This window comes from Belonocnema kinseyi, chromosome 2 (assembly GCF_010883055.1).
Source record: "Belonocnema kinseyi isolate 2016_QV_RU_SX_M_011 chromosome 2, B_treatae_v1, whole genome shotgun sequence".
Lineage (NCBI taxonomy): Eukaryota > Metazoa > Arthropoda > Insecta > Hymenoptera > Cynipidae > Belonocnema > Belonocnema kinseyi.
The window spans coordinates 168986827-169005648 of NC_046658.1; the positions used below are offsets into that span (position 1 = coordinate 168986827).

Consider the following 18822-nt stretch of genomic DNA (forward strand, 5'->3'; position numbering starts at 1 on the left):
AATACTTATCAACGACGTATTATTGAGTCTATTTTTATAAACAAATATCGTAAAATTTCAGTTAATTTACAGACTGAAATTCTAAATATCAATAAAATTTATGAGAGTATTATAAAATAATATTTTTAATATTAATCATCTCTGTATGTATATATATATATATGTATATGTATATATGCTATATGTGTATATATATATATGCATATGTGTGGATGTGTACATATACATATTTTTTTAAAAATTAAAAAAAAATTTTTTAAATTTCTTATTTCAAATTTAAACTCAATTACGCGCTTCCACATCAGTGGTTTTCAATGGAAACTTGCCTATTACATCATCGTTCATTACGTATTCTTCATGTATTTCTAAAACTGTTAATTTCTGTTCGTCCGTCCTAACCTACGCCAATTTTGTTTTCTCGTACAATTTTTAAAAAATGTAGTTGTAATCGATTGAAGTCTCGAAAAAAATTTTTTGAGACTTAAAAAAAAAAGACTAAATTTTAATTAATTTTCTTAAAACTATTGACTGAAATGTTCCTTTTTTTTACTGAAAATTGATCTGTTTGACTATTTAAACTATCATCAACTCAGGTAACAATGTATTTAAATATACGTAATTATCCATCATATTTGTTCGTACTGAATTTACTAATTTTTAATATGATTATTTAGGTTTAAGAACCTTTGAAAAAGGTACGCATGTGTACTGAAACGTCAACAAGTTATGAAAGGAGCTTTTTCTATTAAATAAATATCTGAGTTTCGAAGAACATGTTTTTTTGACTCATATTTATTTTTTCGATTTACGATTGGACCGTAAGACATAAATAATTTGAAATCAATTTGATTACTGGTTACTGGTTACTGGTTATACACAAGCCCGAATCCCCCTCTGAAAACAAATCGAAGCCCCCCGCCCCCTCTGAAAAAAATCCTGGCAAAGTTTTTAAGATAACTCAACATTTATTTTATTATTTAAAAAATCTTTTGATTCGATTAGTTCGTGTAGGTGCAAAACAATACCCCTATGCAAAAACCTTAACATTTTGGTTGAAAGTGATTCCCGTCTTGAAAATCCAGAAAATGTTGTCAGTTTTCGTGTTGAATTTAATATGTAGGCTTTTTCGTTACTACACGCAATGTGTAGAATTGAACAACGTGTAGATCCGATATGTGTAGTATCGATACCCAGGGGACATGACGAGAGACGGTTGCGACTCTCACCTCGGAAGGGCCGCAGTGCGCGAGTACTCGGTCGAGTATATTGCGCAATATTGTGAATTCCATTTGGAAACGGTTAAAGCGGCCCTGAATGTTTATGTTTCGAGGGTTGTGATTTAGAAACAAGGCCAGTGTACGAAAATTTAAATTTTCAATAAAAAAAAGTCAATTTCAACCAAATAGTTGATTTATAAAAAAAAGCTGAATTTTCAACAATATACGTGGATCCTCAACCAAAATTATTAATTTTGAAGTAGTTGAATTCTTATCAAAAAAGATTACATTTTCTACGATATTGTTTACGATAGTTGAAGAATCATCAATGAAAAATATAAATGTTCATATTTGAATAAAAAAATCTTATTTTAAATCGAAAATAGTTTTTTTAAAATCGAAAATATGAATTTTAAACCAAAACTAAAAGAATAAATCTACAATAAAAAAACTGAATTTTTAAGAAACCTGATCAACTTTCAACCAAGTAGTCAAATATTCAACCATAAAAAGTGAATTCTCAAAAAAAAAAAGTTTTCAATAAAATAGTTAAAACCTCAACCAAAATAGATTAATTTTTAACAAAACAGTTGCATTCTTAAAAAAAAATTCTTTACTGAAAGAAACAAATTACCAAACATCTTTAAAACTAACTCAAATTATTTCCAAAATTTTAATTTTGTTGAAAATTATAAAAACTGTTTCATAGCCTTCCAGATTTTATTTGAAATCTTTAGAAATCTTTTTAGAATGTTTGAAATATGGTTTAATTTTTTTATTAATTTTTCAAAATATAAAATAAGTTACATACAATTTTCCACGATTCTTAAGAAAAGTTGTTTATTCACTTGAATTCTCAAAAACGTTAAAAAGTCAGAACTTTTTGAATTTAAAATTTTTTAATTATTTTTGAATCTTTTCAATAATTCTAAAACTTCATAATCTCTTTGAAAATAATTAGAATTTATCCATTTTTTTATTTAATTATGTAAAATTAAAAAACTACCCTTCAAATCTTTCAGATATTTTAAACAACCTAGAAAATCTAGAAAACTTTTTAAGAACCAAACATGGTGTAGTTAAAGTTTTAGATAGAAAAAAGAAAACTTTCAATAAAGTTTTCAATTTTCAATCAAAAAGAAGAATTTTTAACAAAGAAGATTAATTTTCTACCGAAAAAAGAATTTCGAACGAAACACATGAATGTTTAACAAAATTATTTTATTTTAAAGTAAAAAAGTCGAGTTATTTACAAAAAATTTGAATTTTCAAGCCAAAAATATAATTTTAGCAAAAAAAAAAACTTAAATTTTCTACCAAGTTGTTGAATTTTGAAGTCAAAAAGACGACTTTTCTACAAATCAGTAGTATTTTTAACATAAAGATCCAGTTTAATGTAAATATTAGAATTTTTAGCTATAATTTGAATCCGTGATAAAAAAAATTAATTTCGTAGAAAATAGTTTAAGTCAAACAATCGAATTCTCAACCGAACAATTGCATTTGTAGCCAAAAAGGATAAATTGTCAACCAAGAAGATTACATTTTTACCAAAAAACATGAATTTTGAACAAAGTACATAAAAAGTATCAGTTAATAATTGATGTTATTTTATCGACCAGGGTAATTAAATAATTAATTTCTAAAGTTAAATATTTCCCATTACTGTTCAAATAATTTTCTGGAAACGCGAGAAAAAATCTGCCTTTGCCCAGATTGGAACTAGGAACGCCACTATTCTCGAGTGAAGCGTTAAGCAATTACGTTTACCAATTACACCTCTGTGGCGTAATTGGTTTCCGCTCCACTCGTGAACAGTATCGTCACCAGTTCAAATCCGAGCCAAAGCAAATTTTTTCTCGTTTCAGAAATTAATTAAAAAGGATAGTTTTTTAACCAAAAAAGAAATAGTTCAATTGTCAGTTTAGAAAATTTATTTCCAACCAAATATGAACCGGATTTTCATCAAAATAGTTGAATTTTCAACCAAAGAGATAAAACTTCAACTACAAAAATAAATGTTCAATAATCGGAAATCGAACAACAGGTTCGCCGCTTGCCGGTTGGTGCTCTTACCACTAAGCTACTGGAGAGATCAAAAGAAGAATCACAGATCTGCCAAAAGGCAAGGTTTTATGTAATATCAGTAATAAAATTTAAGAAATCTGTATTTTCATCGCGTGGATTTCTATTTCCACGTAATGTAATTAGTATATCCATCTAATCGATCTTCTTTCGATCTCTCTAGTAGCTTAGTGGCAAGAGCACCCGGCCGGCAACCGGTAGACTTGTGGTTCGATTCCCAGCGGAGCAAAGGAGAGGGATAAGCTGGTAATGTAGTTTAAAGAAAGTACAGTCAGCCCAGTTTACAACTGATTAAAGCATAAACTAAAATAAATTTCCTTACCTTTCTGTAGACAACTGAGCAAACAGCAACTCTTATTCTTCCTCCAATATGAAAGGCACCATATATTGATTGATTCAAACTTATCACATTTATAGCGGAAGCCAGACAAATACCTCCAGCAAATAATAAAGCATTTTGGTAAGTCTGGTCCGTATTTGGCTTAAAGTAACGTAGAAATCCACCTAACAACATTGGAGTACCCAATCTTGAAAAAAAAACATAATTATTATTAAGCAAACCAAACAAAGAACTTACACTCCAGCTCTCATATAGAACTGCTGGCCCGCAGTTTCTCAGGGGGTAGGGCGAGGGACGGTTCTGACTCTCACCTCGGAAGGGCCGCATTGCGCAAGTACTCAGTCGAGTATATTGCGCAATATTATGAATTCCAATTGGAAACGGTTCAGGCGAACCTGACTATTTACGTTTTGAATGGCACCGATTTAGTAACAAGGCCAGTGCGAGGCAACCCCCGAAACTGTTATTATATGGGACTTGAAGTGTAATCCCTGATAAAAAGTGAGTAGCAACTAAAATTTAAATTTTTACCAACCTTAAGAAAAATTCATTAAAAATCTGCAAGAGACCCAGTAGAAAATATTCCCAGAGAAAAGTTCGGAAAATTGTTCTCAAAAGACTCGCTTTTCTCTTGTGTTTTTTCGCATTTTCTAGCTCGATGTTCCATCGACTGGAAATTTTGACATAAGAGAGATTAAATATTATTTTTTAATAAAAATTAAGTTCTTATGATAATTTTTTAGAAAAAAAAAATACTCGCGCTTCTAATCTGTCTCCAAGAGCAGCTGATTTATCTTTTTTTAATGGATCGTACAGATCTTCGGTACCTAATATTTTGGTATACCCTGCTTTGAAGAGTTTTACTGTCCACCTAAGAAATACAATACATTATTCAATAAAAATATTTTAAAAGAATTATTCAAAATAATAATATCTAAAAAAAAATGATCCTCATTGAAAAAAATCTGCTTCAGTACGGATTTGAACCGCAACGTAAGCCATCGAGGCGTCAAATTGTTTTATATCTTAAATTTTTTAATTAATTAAATATATTGTCAAAAATATTACACATTTTTATGTATAATATATTTTCTTAAAGCTTCGAAGAAGACATGCAATTTCTAAAAAGTGTCCGCTTTATTAATATTTTTTTTTTTGAAAATAGGATTTTTAATAAAAAGTCATGAAATAAATAAAACTGGGAAAATTCAAAAATGGAAAATTGCAGAAATGATTCAATTCCCAAAATTGTGAAATTACCAACCAAAAAAGATTTCCAGTCAAAACAGATGCATTTTTAACGAAATGATCGAATTTTAGAAACAAGATTAAAATTCAACCAAAAACAGTTAAATTTTCAAGCGAAAAGGACGATTTTTTACAAGACACTAAATTTTTCAACAAAAATTTAAGCAGTTGAATTCGGCCAAAAAAGAAGAATTTGAAACAAAATATCCGAATCCTTAAACTAAAAGGTGAATTTTTAAAAAACAAGATTAATTTTTTAACCAAGAAGATGAATTTTAACCATGGTTAAATTTTATCAAAGAAATATAATCATTTTTTTAACAAAATAATAAACTTTAAATTAGAGAGATGAATTTTCTATTAAGATGATTAATGTTCTGTCAAAAAAGATACATTTTCAACAAAGTAGATCAATTTTTAATAAAAATTTTTTATGTTGAGACCAGAAACACGAACTATCTAGTAAAAAGTTGAATTTTCCACCCGAAAATATGATTTTACAATTAAAATTTTATTATATACAAAATAGTTAAAGTTTCATAAAAACAGTTTAATGTTTGACCAACAATGAATTTAATTTTGAACCAAGCAGTTTTAATTTCAATTTAATGGTTTAATATTCAAGCAATTAAAGACGAATTTTCAATAAAATAGTTGAATATTTAAACCAAAAAGAGTGGATTTTCAGCCAAAAAGAGTAATTTTCTATAAACAAAAGTCGAAATTTTTCGCAAAATACATGAAATTTTAACCCAACAGTTCATTTGTGATAATAAGAAAATATTAATTTTGAACTAAAAATTGATTCTTACTAAAAAAGAAGAATTTTGACCTACAATTATGAATCTAAAACAAGAATTTTTAAAAACGGGTTCAACATTAGACCCTAAGGATGATTATTTAACCAAAAAAAATAATTATTTTTCAAATCAAATAATTCAATAATTTAATAATTCAGTTTCTTTTGTGAGCATAAAAATAAGAAAAAAGGGGAAAAGGGATAAGTTTCTCAAAAAAGGGAAATGCGAATATTTCTAACAAGAAATTTAGATGGTTTTTAATTTTCAAGATGTAGAAACACTTTTTTTTAAGAATGTTGAGATGTTTTAAGAGAACAAACATTTTTTAAATTATGTAATTAATTTTATAGTTCTAGTCAGTTTAAGAGAGATATAAAAGTTTTAGAAAGACTGAAGAGTAATTTATAACTTGAAAAGATTTTTAAAAATTGCTAACAACATGTAGATTTTGAAGCTTCTGAAATATAATTCAGAAGCTGGTTACGTATTTTTCAAGAATTAAAGAGAACAAAACAATTTTATTAAGTTCCCTGGAAATATTGTTATTGAATTTCACTGTAAAAAAATTCATTTTCAAAGAAAAATTAAAAAAATCTTAACATTTTCAAAAAATAAACTCGAAGATTTTAAAACAATAATTTTGGTTCTTAAGATTTCTGTAAAATTGTAGAAAGAATTCAAATCATCTTAAAATATATTTCAACTTTTTGCAGCAATTTAAAAACCAAAATTTGATTTGAAATAATTTAAAACCAAATATAGAATTTTAAATTTTGCTAACAAAAAATTTGTAAGCTCTTTCATTTTGATAATTTAAAAAAGAAAGTATATAAAGAATTTTTTAAGGTTTCGAGAGGTAAAAAAATTATCTCAATTTTCTCGAAAAATTCCAAATGAATTTTTCTTTTCTAAAATGTTTTTATAAAGAAAAGATTAAAAATATTTCAGAAGATTTAAAATGATTGTCTAAAACGACAAAGATTTTATGTCGAATGATTTAAAGAAATTTCAAAAAAGAATTTAGAAGATTTTGAAGCCAAATTTTTAAATTTTGCAAGATTACAAAATTCAAGAAAATTTGAATAATTTTAGAAAATATGTGGGAGTTTTGAAATAATTCAAGAATAATTTTAAATGAAAAAAGATTTTTAAAACATTTTTAAAAAATGTAGTTTTTAAAGATATTAAACATAAAATTTATAAGCTTCTTAAGATTTTTTTAGGTTTTTAAGAGAATAAAAAATGTCTTAAAATTTCTTGAAAAATTCGTAATGGTTTATTATTTTAAAAAATTAATTTAAAGAGAATATTTTAAAATATCTACAAATTTTTCGAAAAACAAGCGGGAAGATTTAAAGCAAATATTAATTTTTTTATTAAATCTGATTTCTTTTTAATTTGACTAAAAATTTGAATAAGTTTGAACAATATTGAAACTTTTTAAAACAATTTTTTTAAATTTTGAAAAAATTTAAAACCAAATGTAGATTTTTTAAATATTCCTAACTGGAAATTTAGAAATTCTTCGTTTTAAAGTTTAAACAGAAAGAAATTTGAAAGGTTCTAAGATATTAAAAAAATTTTCTTAATATCTTAATTTTATTTAATTTCCGTAAGTTTAATAGGTGTTAAGAAGTCTTTAAAACATTCCCAAATAATTTAAAACTTGAAAAGATTATAAAAATATAAGCAAAATTCATGAGAATAAAAAAGTTTTTCTTAAGATTTCGAGGAAAATTTTTAATGATATTTTCTTTTGAAAAATTAATTTGAAGAGAATATTTAAAAAGATATCAACACTTTTCGAAATAAAACTCGAAGATGTTAACGCCATTTCGCCTTTTAATTTGGTGGGTATTTTAAAAATTTGAGGAGAAATTCGAAAATATTTTGAAAAATATTCAGACTTTTGCAAACAATTTCGACAAAATTTTAAATTTGAAAAGATTTAAAAACAAAGGTAAATTTTTTAATATTCCGAAAAAGAAATTTAAAAGACCTTTAATTTTGCAGATTCATGAACAAAGTTTTTAAAGAAATTTCAAAGTTTCAAGATAATAGAAATATTTTCCTAAAATGTTTCTTTTCTTCTAATTTCAGAAAGTTTAGGAGATATTTGGAAGTTTTGAAAATATTCGAAATAAATTAAAACTTAAAAATATAATAAAAATTGCCTCAAAATGTAGATTCTCTGAGATTTTAAACATAAAATTTAGAAGCTTTTAAAGAATTATTTAAGAATCCAAGAGAATAAAACAATTCTCTTAAAATTCCTGGACAAAATTTTTAACGACTTTTTATTTTGAAGAATGGATTTTAAAAGAATATTTAAAAAGATTTAAAAAGATTTCCTATAATGTGGAAGATTTTTAAACCAAATTTTTTAATTTAATTCTTTTTATTCCATAACATAAACTTCAAAAGATTACGAGGAATTTTTTAGGAATTGAAGAAAATAAAACAATCTTCTTAATATTCTTAAAGAACAATTTTCGTAAAATATCCAAACTATTGTTCTAGATTTTATTTTCTACTATTTTAGATTATAAACACTATGAAATACAGAATTTCTATAATGATATCAATTTTATGTTTTAACTAAAAAATGTGCAGGAGAAAATAATAATCATGGTCTAAAAACTTAAATTAAATACTTGCCACCATAGTAAAACTGATATCAAGTTTGCTTTTTCCCTAGGATTTGGGTTCACAGCCGCTTTGCTTGCATCCATATTCTAAACTGCACATTAGTTCATTGCAGAAAATAATTTTTGAAGTCTGAAACAAAATAAAAAATAATTACTTAAATTTATATACGATTTTATGGATATTAATTATTTAAATAATTCAATAAGTAATTTTTAGCAGATAATAATTACAGAGATTAATTTTGTACTTTATGATCAATGCCGCAAACCTTCCATTACATTGCACCAGGTTTGAATAGATTTTGATTTTTTTAAATTATATTCATCTTAATATTTTGATAATTAATGTTCAAATTTATGACATTTATCTCGCTTAAGTTGACCTCTTGAAAAATTCTGCTTTAATCAGGAAAAAATTCGCGGTACAAGTTAGGACCTTTCAAATAAAGAAAGGATTTTAAAATTACTTGAACTTTCAAAATATCCAATTATTAAGATTCGCAAGGTGGCATTTTCGATTAATTCTTGAAAACATCTCGAAACTCATTGAAGCAATTTGAAACTATTGTTTTAGGGGAACCTGCGTTCGCTTTTGGATGAAACTTTTTTTTTACCATTTAAAAAAAGAGTCTGCAAATTTCAGAATTATGCATATAAACGAATAATATGAGTTTTGTAAACTCAATTAAAATTACAAATTACATTTTCAATATTTAAACTAACTTATAAAGTTTTTACATTAAATAATTTTTAAAATTCAATATTTTAGCATATTAGCGACGAAATTTCTCAAATTTTACAGATTTTAAAAATTAGACAGTTTCATCAGAAAAACTCTGGGTAATAATTTTCAGAGACTTAAGGAATTATTGTAAGTTTTAAGCAGATATCTGATAAAGCACTGTTTTTCTCTATTAATTCAATTATAAAATCTGAAATTAATGTGATAAGTTTAAACTTGAAATCTTTTTTAAAATGTTAGAAAAAAATGTGCGTTTTTAAATATATGGAAATACAAAGTGCAAAGCTTCTAAAATGTTTAGAAAAGCTTCCCGATAATAAAAAAATGCTTCAATTCCTGACAAAATTTATACAGATTTTTTATTTAGAAAAATAAATGTTAAAAGAAAATTAACAGAGATTTCAAAACATCTTGAATTGTTTCCTAAAAGTTTAAAAAAGAATATAGATGATTTGGAAGCAAAATTTTTCAATTGGCAAGATTAGAACGTTTTATGAAAAATGCGAGTAAGTTTAAAAGATATTTAGAAGTTTCAAAAAGATTCAAAACTAATTAAAACTAGAAAAAATTCTGAAGTTGAAAATATGCAAATTTTTGAATGTTTTGAAATAGAAATTTTGGAGATTTTCAAGGCAGTTTTTTAAAAGAATTTTAAGGGCATTTTTCAAAAAGTTCAATTGATTTTAAAAGATATTTAGAAGCTTCAAGTGATTTGGAAGTGATTGAAAAATAATTTGAAACTTAAAGATTCACGAAAATTCAAAACAAAATATAAATGTTTGAAGATTAATTAAAAATAATAATTTTTAATGAAAATTCAAAAAGGTTTTAAAACATTTCAAAATATTTCTATGAGTCTCATAAAAAATTTGGAAGATTTACGGGCAATTCTTTTAAAGTTTTAAGATTTCACTTTTTTTTTTTTAATTATTCGAGTCAGTTTATAATATATTGGTTTTTAAAACTTTTAAAAGTCATACAGATCCTTTAAACTGACTTAAATTTTTCCTAACTTTTTACAAAATCCTGTGAAATAAAAAATCTATATAAGCCTTTTCAACACATCTGAAATCTTCAAAAATCTTTTTGAATTTTCGCAAGAATCTTACAAAATTAATATTTCTATCACACTAAAAGTAAATAAATAGTAAACCGACGAAAGAAATATTTCTTGAAAAGTCTTATTTTGTATTCAAAATCAGTCTGTTTTCATTGAGAATTCCAATATTTCGTTACAAATTCGTTTTTTTTTGGGTTAAGAATTAAAGTAAATGAAATTTACTCTTTTTTTCGAGAATTGAACTACTTTGTTGAAAATTCATTATTTTTTCTTCAAGATTATTAATTTTAGTTAAATTATTTTGTAAAAAATTCGCCTTTTTGTAAAAAATTCACCTATTTCGTTAACAATTCATATTTTCGTGTTAAAAATTGAGCAGTTTAATAAAAAAATTCATCTGTTCTTAAAAATAGTCATCTTTTTTCCTTAAAAATGCAGTTTATAAAAATAATTTTTTCGGTTGATTCAACTATTTTTTTTCTCTTTTTTTAATTGAAAATTAAAAGTCTTGTCCATTTTTGTAGATTTTTAAAAACTGGAAAGTTTCAGCTCAACAAGTCTTGATAACAATTTTGAGAGGCCGAAGCTATTTTTTAGTAAATAACTAAAAAGTACTTTTTTCTCTACCAATTAAATTGAAATATTCGAAATTTTCGAAACTTTTTAAAAAGTTTGGAAGGCTTCAAAAGAAAATAAGAAAATATTCTGGAAAACTTTTTAGGGTCTTTTCATTTTCAAAAATTGTGTGAAAATAAATTTTAGGATGAAATTCAGAGATTTTGAATATTGCATATTCTGAAATAAAAATTGTGAAGCTTCTTAAGGATTTTGAAAGGATTCACGATATTAAAAGAATTCTTAGAATTCATGGGAAAATTTTAACTGATTTTTTATTTTGAAAAATTAACTTCAAGAGAATATTCAAAAACATATAAAAATATTACAAAAGATTTTTATAATCGTTCAAGTAGATTCTGGAACATTTTAAGGCAGTTTTTGTAATTTTTTAGAATTTTAAGAAAATTTTTGGAAAAGTTTGAATAATTTTAAAAGATATTTAGAAGGTTTAAAAGTGTTAGAAATAGTAAAAAAAATTTGAAATTGGAAAATATTTCAAAAACTTTGTAACAAAATGTGAATTTTTGATGATTTCGAAAAAAATTCGAAGCTTTTTATCAAGTTTAAAAGACTTTAAGAACGATAAAAAGCTGTCTTAAATTTCTTGAGAAAATTTAAACTGATTTTTCATTTTTAAAATAAATTTCAAGATAAAATTGACAAAGATTTCAAATAATTTAAAATAATTGTCTAAAAATATCTAAATCAGCAAGATCACAAATTTGGATAAAAAGTCTGAAAACAAATTTCAAAGGTTTCAAGATAAGAAAAAAATGCTCATAATTCATTGAATAATTCAAACTGATTTTGTATTTAAAAAAATTATTTTTAAAATATTTTTTTTCAAATTTAAAATTTCAAAAGATTTTCAAAAAAGAATCTGCAAGATTTCAAGGCACGTCTCTTACTTTTTCAGAATTTCAATAAAATTTTGGAAGAATTTAAAGAATTTAAAAAGATATTAAGAAGGTTTGAAAGTTTTGAAAATGGTTACAAAATAATTTTAGGCTTGAAAATATTTCCAAAAACTGTAAACGAAATGTGAATATTCTAGGATTTTTAAAAAAATTTTGAAGATTTCTAAGAAGTTCGAAAGGTTTCAAGAAAATAAAAAAACTTTCTTGAAGTTTCTGGGGAAATTTGTAATGACTTTTTATGTTGAAAAATTAATTTTTGAAGGAAATTTGAAAAAGTTTAAAAACCTTTCAAAATGTTATTATAATTTGAAAATATTTCTATGAATTTCAGTAGTATCTGGAAAATTTAAGGCAATTTTTTCATTTTAGAAGATATTTCAAAATTTTATTAAGAGTTCGAGTCAGTTTAAGAAGAGATATTTATTTTCCAACCTTCTAAAAGTACTAAATATTTTGCAAACTGACTCGAATTTTTTCTAAAACTTTTCAAAATCCTTAAAAAAAATTATAATTTTTCAAGATATGTGAGAGATTCAAATATTTTTTTACTTTTCTCAAAAATCTTAAATACAATCTTAAATATACTGTAGAAAAGTATTTGTTAATCATTGCTTAAGGTTTCCTAATTTTTTAGAGACAAATATTTTTAACACATTAGAATTTTCAATAGATCAGTAAAATGTGATTCAAATTTTTGATCTCAAAAACATTTTATTTTTGATCCACGCTGTTTTCGATTAATTCTCGAAAATATCAATGAAACGAAGGTACCCAGCATTTTGATATAAAAAATGTAATGTGCAGATTATCGAAAATTTCTAAAAGAAAGCTTTTTAAGAATTTAAAAATGTCTCAAGATAATGAAAAAAAATTCTTAAAATTCCTAGAAAAATTTAAACTTATTTTTCAAACAAAAAAAATTTGAAGAGAAAATTGTCAAGATTTCAAAACATTTTATATTATTTTCTAAAATTATGAAAAAGAAAATGGACGATTTTAGAACCAAAATCTTCGATCAGCAAGATTACAAAGTTTTATAAAAAATGCGATCAAGCTTAAGAGACATTTCGAAGTTTTAAATAGTCATGAAATTAATTTAAAGAATGAGAACATTTTTAAAAAGATATAAAAAGCGTAGTTTTTTAATGTTTGAAAACGAAAATTTCGAAAATTCTTAAAAATTTGAAAAGGTTTCAAAAATAAATTTCTTTAATGTCCTGAGAAAATTTATACTGATTTTTCGATTGATACAGAAAAACCAAACTTGTAATCTTAAAGGTACTTACAAATACAAAAAATGTAGAACAGAAATACAGTTTTGAGTTTTACGTGGACGTACTTTTAAATTAAAAAGTTTAAAAATTAATTGAAATAAAAAAAAAAAGAGGAGAACCTACTTAATTCAGAAACTAGTTCACGAACAAAAATTCACGAGTTTTTAATACAACATTTAACTTAAGCAGAAAAAATTAACCTCCAAAATCTACATTTTCGAATGTGCATAATGATACCAAAAAAAATGATGAGATAGGGCACCCCTTGAAATAGCGTAAAAGCGGTGACAAAATTTGAAAATCATTTCGCCTGTTTAGGTTTGGCGGTACTTTGACTAAATAATCAAAAACGAAAAATCTCAAATAACAAGTAGAGTGAATTTTCATTTTTTCTTGCGGCACCTTCCAGAAAAATATTCTAGAAACAATCAAATTATACTTGTATAACTAACCTAGAAATTTCTTGATTTTTTTTTCAAGACAGACATTCAATACTTCCAAAATATTTCAAAAATAGAATTTTTAAAAGTGACTCACTACTTTAGTAGTTGAAAACTACCAACTAGTTGAATTTTTACGCAAAAGAGATTAATTCTTAACCCAGATTTTAATAGAAAAATTTTCAAATTCAAAGGCGAATTTCTAATCCAAAAGATCGAACTTTATTTCTGAAATGAAAGAATGTTCAACAAAATTGTTGAATTTTCAATCGAAAGAAATTAATTCTGAGCCCAAAATGTAACAGAAATAGTTTCAAATTAAAAGAAGAATTTTCAATTCTAAAGATGGAACTTTCTGTCCAAAATAGAATGATCAATAATGTTTAACAAGATAGTTGAGTTTTTAACTAAAAGAGACTAATTCGGAACCCTGAATTTAATAGCAATGTTTTTAAATTAAATTTTTGATTTTGAATTGTTGTTTTATAGAAAATTTGAGTAATATTAAAAGACATTTAAAAGTTTCAAAAAGATTTAAAATTAATTTGAAAGTTGAATACAGTTCAAAAAACATTTCAAAAGGTTTCCAAAGTCGTTAGAACAGAATCTGGAAGATTTGAAGGCAATTTATATATTTTTCGGAATTTTAAGAAAGGCTTCAGAAAAATAAGAAACTTTTCGTAAGATTCCTGAGAATGTTTTTTTTTTATTTTGAAGAAATAATTTCTAAAGGAAATTTAAAAATATTTTTAATAATTTCAAAAGACTTTTACAAATGTCGAAAACAATTTGGAAGATTCAAGAGGTATTTTTTAATTTTTCAAGAAACTTTCGAAACTTTAGACATAATTTGAGCCAGTTAAAAAAATATTTAAACAAAAACTTTCAAAAAATCCTAAATTTCTTTTAAAGTGACTCGAATTTTGCAAATTTTGCAAAATCCTGTAAAATAAAAAATTATACTTTTTCGACATACATATGTGATATCTTCAAAAATCGATTCAAATTTTCTCAAGATGATACGAAAATAATATTTCGATAACTTTAAAGACAAATGAAAATTTAAACCTAACAAAGAAATATTTACTCGAAACTGACTGAAAAACTTTTTTGGTTAAAAAGTGAAATATTTGGTTAAAAATTCGTTTATGAAATTAAAGAAATGAAATATTTCTAATAAAAATCTTTCAATTCGCAAGATTACAAAGAATTATAAAAAATGAGAGTAAATTTAAGTTACTTTAAAATTTTAAAAAGATTCAAAATTAATTAAAAAGTTTAAAGTATTTCAAATTTTTTTGAAAATCTACATTTCTGAATATTTGAAAATAAAATCTGAAGCTTCTTACTGATTTCGAAAGGATTCACAATAAATGAAATTTCTTGGAACTCATGGGTGAATTTGAACTGATTTTTTATTTTGAAAAATTAATTTTAAGACCATATTTAAAAACATTTTAAACGATGACAAAAGATTTCTAAAATCGTTATTACAGATTCTGAAAGATGCTTAAGCAATCTTTGTAATTTTTCAGAATTTTAAGAAATTTAAAAAAAATTTGAATAATTTTAAAAGAAAAATTAAAAGTTTTAAAAGTTTCAATGCACGCCTTTTACTTTTTCCGAATTTTAAGAAAATTTTGGAAGAGTTCGAAGAATTTAAAAAGATATTTGGAAGGTTTTGAAAATTGTTAAAAAATAGTTTTAGGTTTGAAAAGATTTCCATAAACTGTAAACAAAATGTTAATTTTCGAAGATTTCGAAAAAAATTTCGAAGATTTCTAAGAAGTTTGAAAGGTTTCAAGAAAATAAAAAACTTCTTCGAAGTTCCTGGGAAAATTTGTAATGACTTTTTAATATTTCTACAAATTTCGATAGTATCTGGAAAATTGAAGGTCAATTTTTTAATTTTTAAAAATTTAAAAAATTTGTTGTAATTGTTCGAGTCAGTTTAATAGATATTTATCTTCCAAACTTCTAAATGCACTAAATATTTTGTAAACTGGCTCAAATTTATCCTGAAAGCAATCTTTGTGATTTTTCAGAATTTTAAGAAATTTTTAGAAAAATTTGAATCATTTTAAAAGAAAAATTAAAAGTTCCGAAATACTTCAAAAAATAATTTGAAATTTAAAAATAATCCAAATTTTTGTTAACATAGTGTAAGTTTTTTCTTATACAGGGATTTCAAAAGATTTTAAATTATTTCCTAAAATTTCTGAAAAGTATAGAAAAGATTGTTCAGCAAACTGTTTCAATTAGCAAGGTTATAAAATTTTATAATATAATACTTTAAGAATGATTTAATAATTTAAACTGATTTTCTATTTTGAAAAACTAATTTTAAGATAATATTTTAAAAAATTTAAGCATTTGAAAAGATTTCCAAAACTATCAAAGCAGAATTTGCAAGATTTGAGAGTTTTAAAAAGGTTTGAAAGTTTTAAAAATGCTTAAAAAATGATTTTAAGTTTGAAAAGTTTTCAAAAAATTTTAAACAACTTCTATGGTTTACAGAAGTTTTTTATTATAGCTCAATGAAAACAAATAATCAGCAGATTTAAAAGATTTGTAAGTAATTAAAAAAAATGGTGTCATTCATATTTACTTTGCTGGAATTTGCTTGTTATAATAAGGAAACTTCTGTAAAGCATGTATCGTTGACTGAAGTTTCCTTATTCACGGTAATTTTTTTTTTAATTTTGAATTTTAGTTTTTTTTTAGTTCTGTCATTCATATTGCATTTACTGGAATTTGCTCTTTATAATAAGAAAACTTCTACAAACCATGTATGATTTACAGAAGTTTAAAAACAAATTAAATCACGGTAAATGGAGCCTTATAGATAGTTTGAATTTAATTCAAACAGTTTTCCTTGAAAAATTAATTGTTATGTTTTTTAAATGAAAAAAAAAATTATTAAAAGTACGATTTCAAACTATTACACAAACGAAGAGTAATATTTTGTAAACGAAAAAAATCTACCAACTTTAAAGATTTTTAAGTACAGTGAGACTTCTATAGCGCCGATTTTTGGGCTGCCGGTGGGTGGGAACTAACTCATTATAGCCCGATCCGTTTTGGGGTTTTCACGTCTGAGTTCTCGTTTCAGTGACAAAAGCAGACTGCGCAGCTCCTGTTACATCTACCTGCGGCGCGGCGTTAATTCTCGGAAGGGCTATAGAAGGGAGGGCTATTGAAGGGTTTCACTGTGATTGAAAAAAAGTGCATTCACATTGAATTTAGTGGAATTTAATCGCTATGATAGCACGGTAAATAGAGCCCTATAGAAAATTCGAATGAAATTCAAAAAGTACATCTTGCACAATTTATTTTTATGTTTTTTAAATGTTAAAAAAATATTTAAATTACGATATCACACTATTGCACACACAGAGAGTAATACTTTGTCAATCAAAATATAATCCGCCAATTTTAAAGATTTGTAAGTAATTGAAAAAAATATTTTCATTCATATTGAATATACTGGAATTTGCTCGATACAATAAGAAAACTTCTTTAAACCATATATGGTTTACAGAAGTTTCCTTTTATAATAGCACGATGAATAGACCCTCTATAGGAAATTCGATTCAAATTCAAACAGTATTCCTTAAAAAATGATTGTTATCTTTTTTAAATGTTAAAAAAATATTAAAATTACAGAGTCAGACTATTACACACGTGAAGAATAATATTTTGTTAATTAAAAAGAAATAATCTATCAATTTTTAAGATTTATAATGATGGTTAATTTAATTAACAAATTAATTTACCTTTCTAAAATATAAATTATTATCCCACAGAAGACAAGGTTGCACGACTATTTTTGAAATTGTACCGACTATGAAGAGAAGTAACTGGCATTCAAGTGATCAGTTCAGTATTGTTCATTTAACTAAGTTTTATCTGATAAGAATGGGAATAATGTCATAGTCATCGTGATAAGTTAATGTGATCTAATTTCTCTAAGAATGCCCATCAAAAATTGAAACATCGCTCACTAATCAATCACACAGGTATCGACGATGCAATAAGTGTTACAATTGAAATAATTCAATTATTAAAAATTAATCGTTTTCTGATTTTAAATTATTATTTATAAATTATCATTAACTATATTTTATAGTTATTGTGATAAATATTAATCTAAAATAATGATCAAACTGGAAACAAATTAATTGAAAGAGAATTAAATGCTATGAGCAAGACAATTATGATTTAAGTGAAGTAGCCTTCTTAAAACACTTACTATTCCTCGAGTTATTTTATGAGTCATCAGGAATGATTTAGCAAATCGTCTATCTGTTTTTTTAAAAACAATTCTACATTTATTTCGATACAGGAGTTTTGTATGAATATCAATTTTTTACTTTGATTCAGAAGAGACAGTAATTTGAAATTTAATTAATCATCGTTTTAGGAATCATTTCAATTGATGAGAATATTCAATATTTTTAATTATTATAATTTTAAAAAGACGACTATAAAAACTGATAAAACCATATTTGTTCCCTAAACTTGAAATTTGAATCGAATATTGAACTAAATATTGCTTGACAAAAAAGTAGTTGTTTCTTATAAAGTTGTAGTCACGTGATCTCGTTTACATTGTTGTTGAAAACCTGAATTTGGAAGATTTAAAAAGAATAAGAAATCATTTGAAACACGCAAAGATTAAAAAATATCGTAAACAAAATACAGATTTTGGAAGACTTATAAAATTAAATTTATAAGTTTTTTACGAATTTTTTTTAAGAATTCAAGAGAATAAACCAAATTTCTTAAAATTCCTAGACAATTTTAAAGGATTTTTTATTTTTCAAACTGAATTTTAAGAAAAAGAGGGACGACTGAAAAATCCTAAAAAATAAAATTCCCGACACTGTACAATTCCCGAATTAGAAAATTCTCGATTAATCAAATTCGCGAATAATAAAATTGTCGAAAAATAAAAATACCGATTTGAAAAATTCCCAAATAATAAAATACACGAATAATAAAATTACCGAAAAATAAAAATACCGAATTGGAATATTGCCGAAAAATAAAATTTACGAATAATAAAATTGCCGAAAAATTAAAATACCGAATTGGAATATTCCCGAATAATAAAATTCTCGACAGTTTATAATATTATCGAATTGGAATATTCCCGAATATTAAAATTCCCGACAGTTTTTAATATTACGGCTTGGAAAATTCCCGAATGATAAAATTCGCGACAGAAAATTGCCGATTTATAAAATATCCGAATTGGAAAATTCTCGAATTTTATGAATTAGAATTTTTTAGAAATATATTTTATTTATTACAAATACAACAATAAGACATTAGTTTCAAAAATTATTTTTGAAATTTCGAAGCTTATTTCTTGAATTTAAAATAGCAATAATTTTAAATAAAATATTTCTAGGTAATGCATGTTTTTTT

The 18822-nt window shown here is 24.5% G+C and overlaps 1 pseudogene; it reads right to left on the reverse strand.

Moving 5' to 3' along the window:
* LOC117167637 overlaps nucleotides 1-18822 on the reverse strand; it is a 98989-nt pseudogene that overhangs the window by 40893 nt on the left and 39274 nt on the right.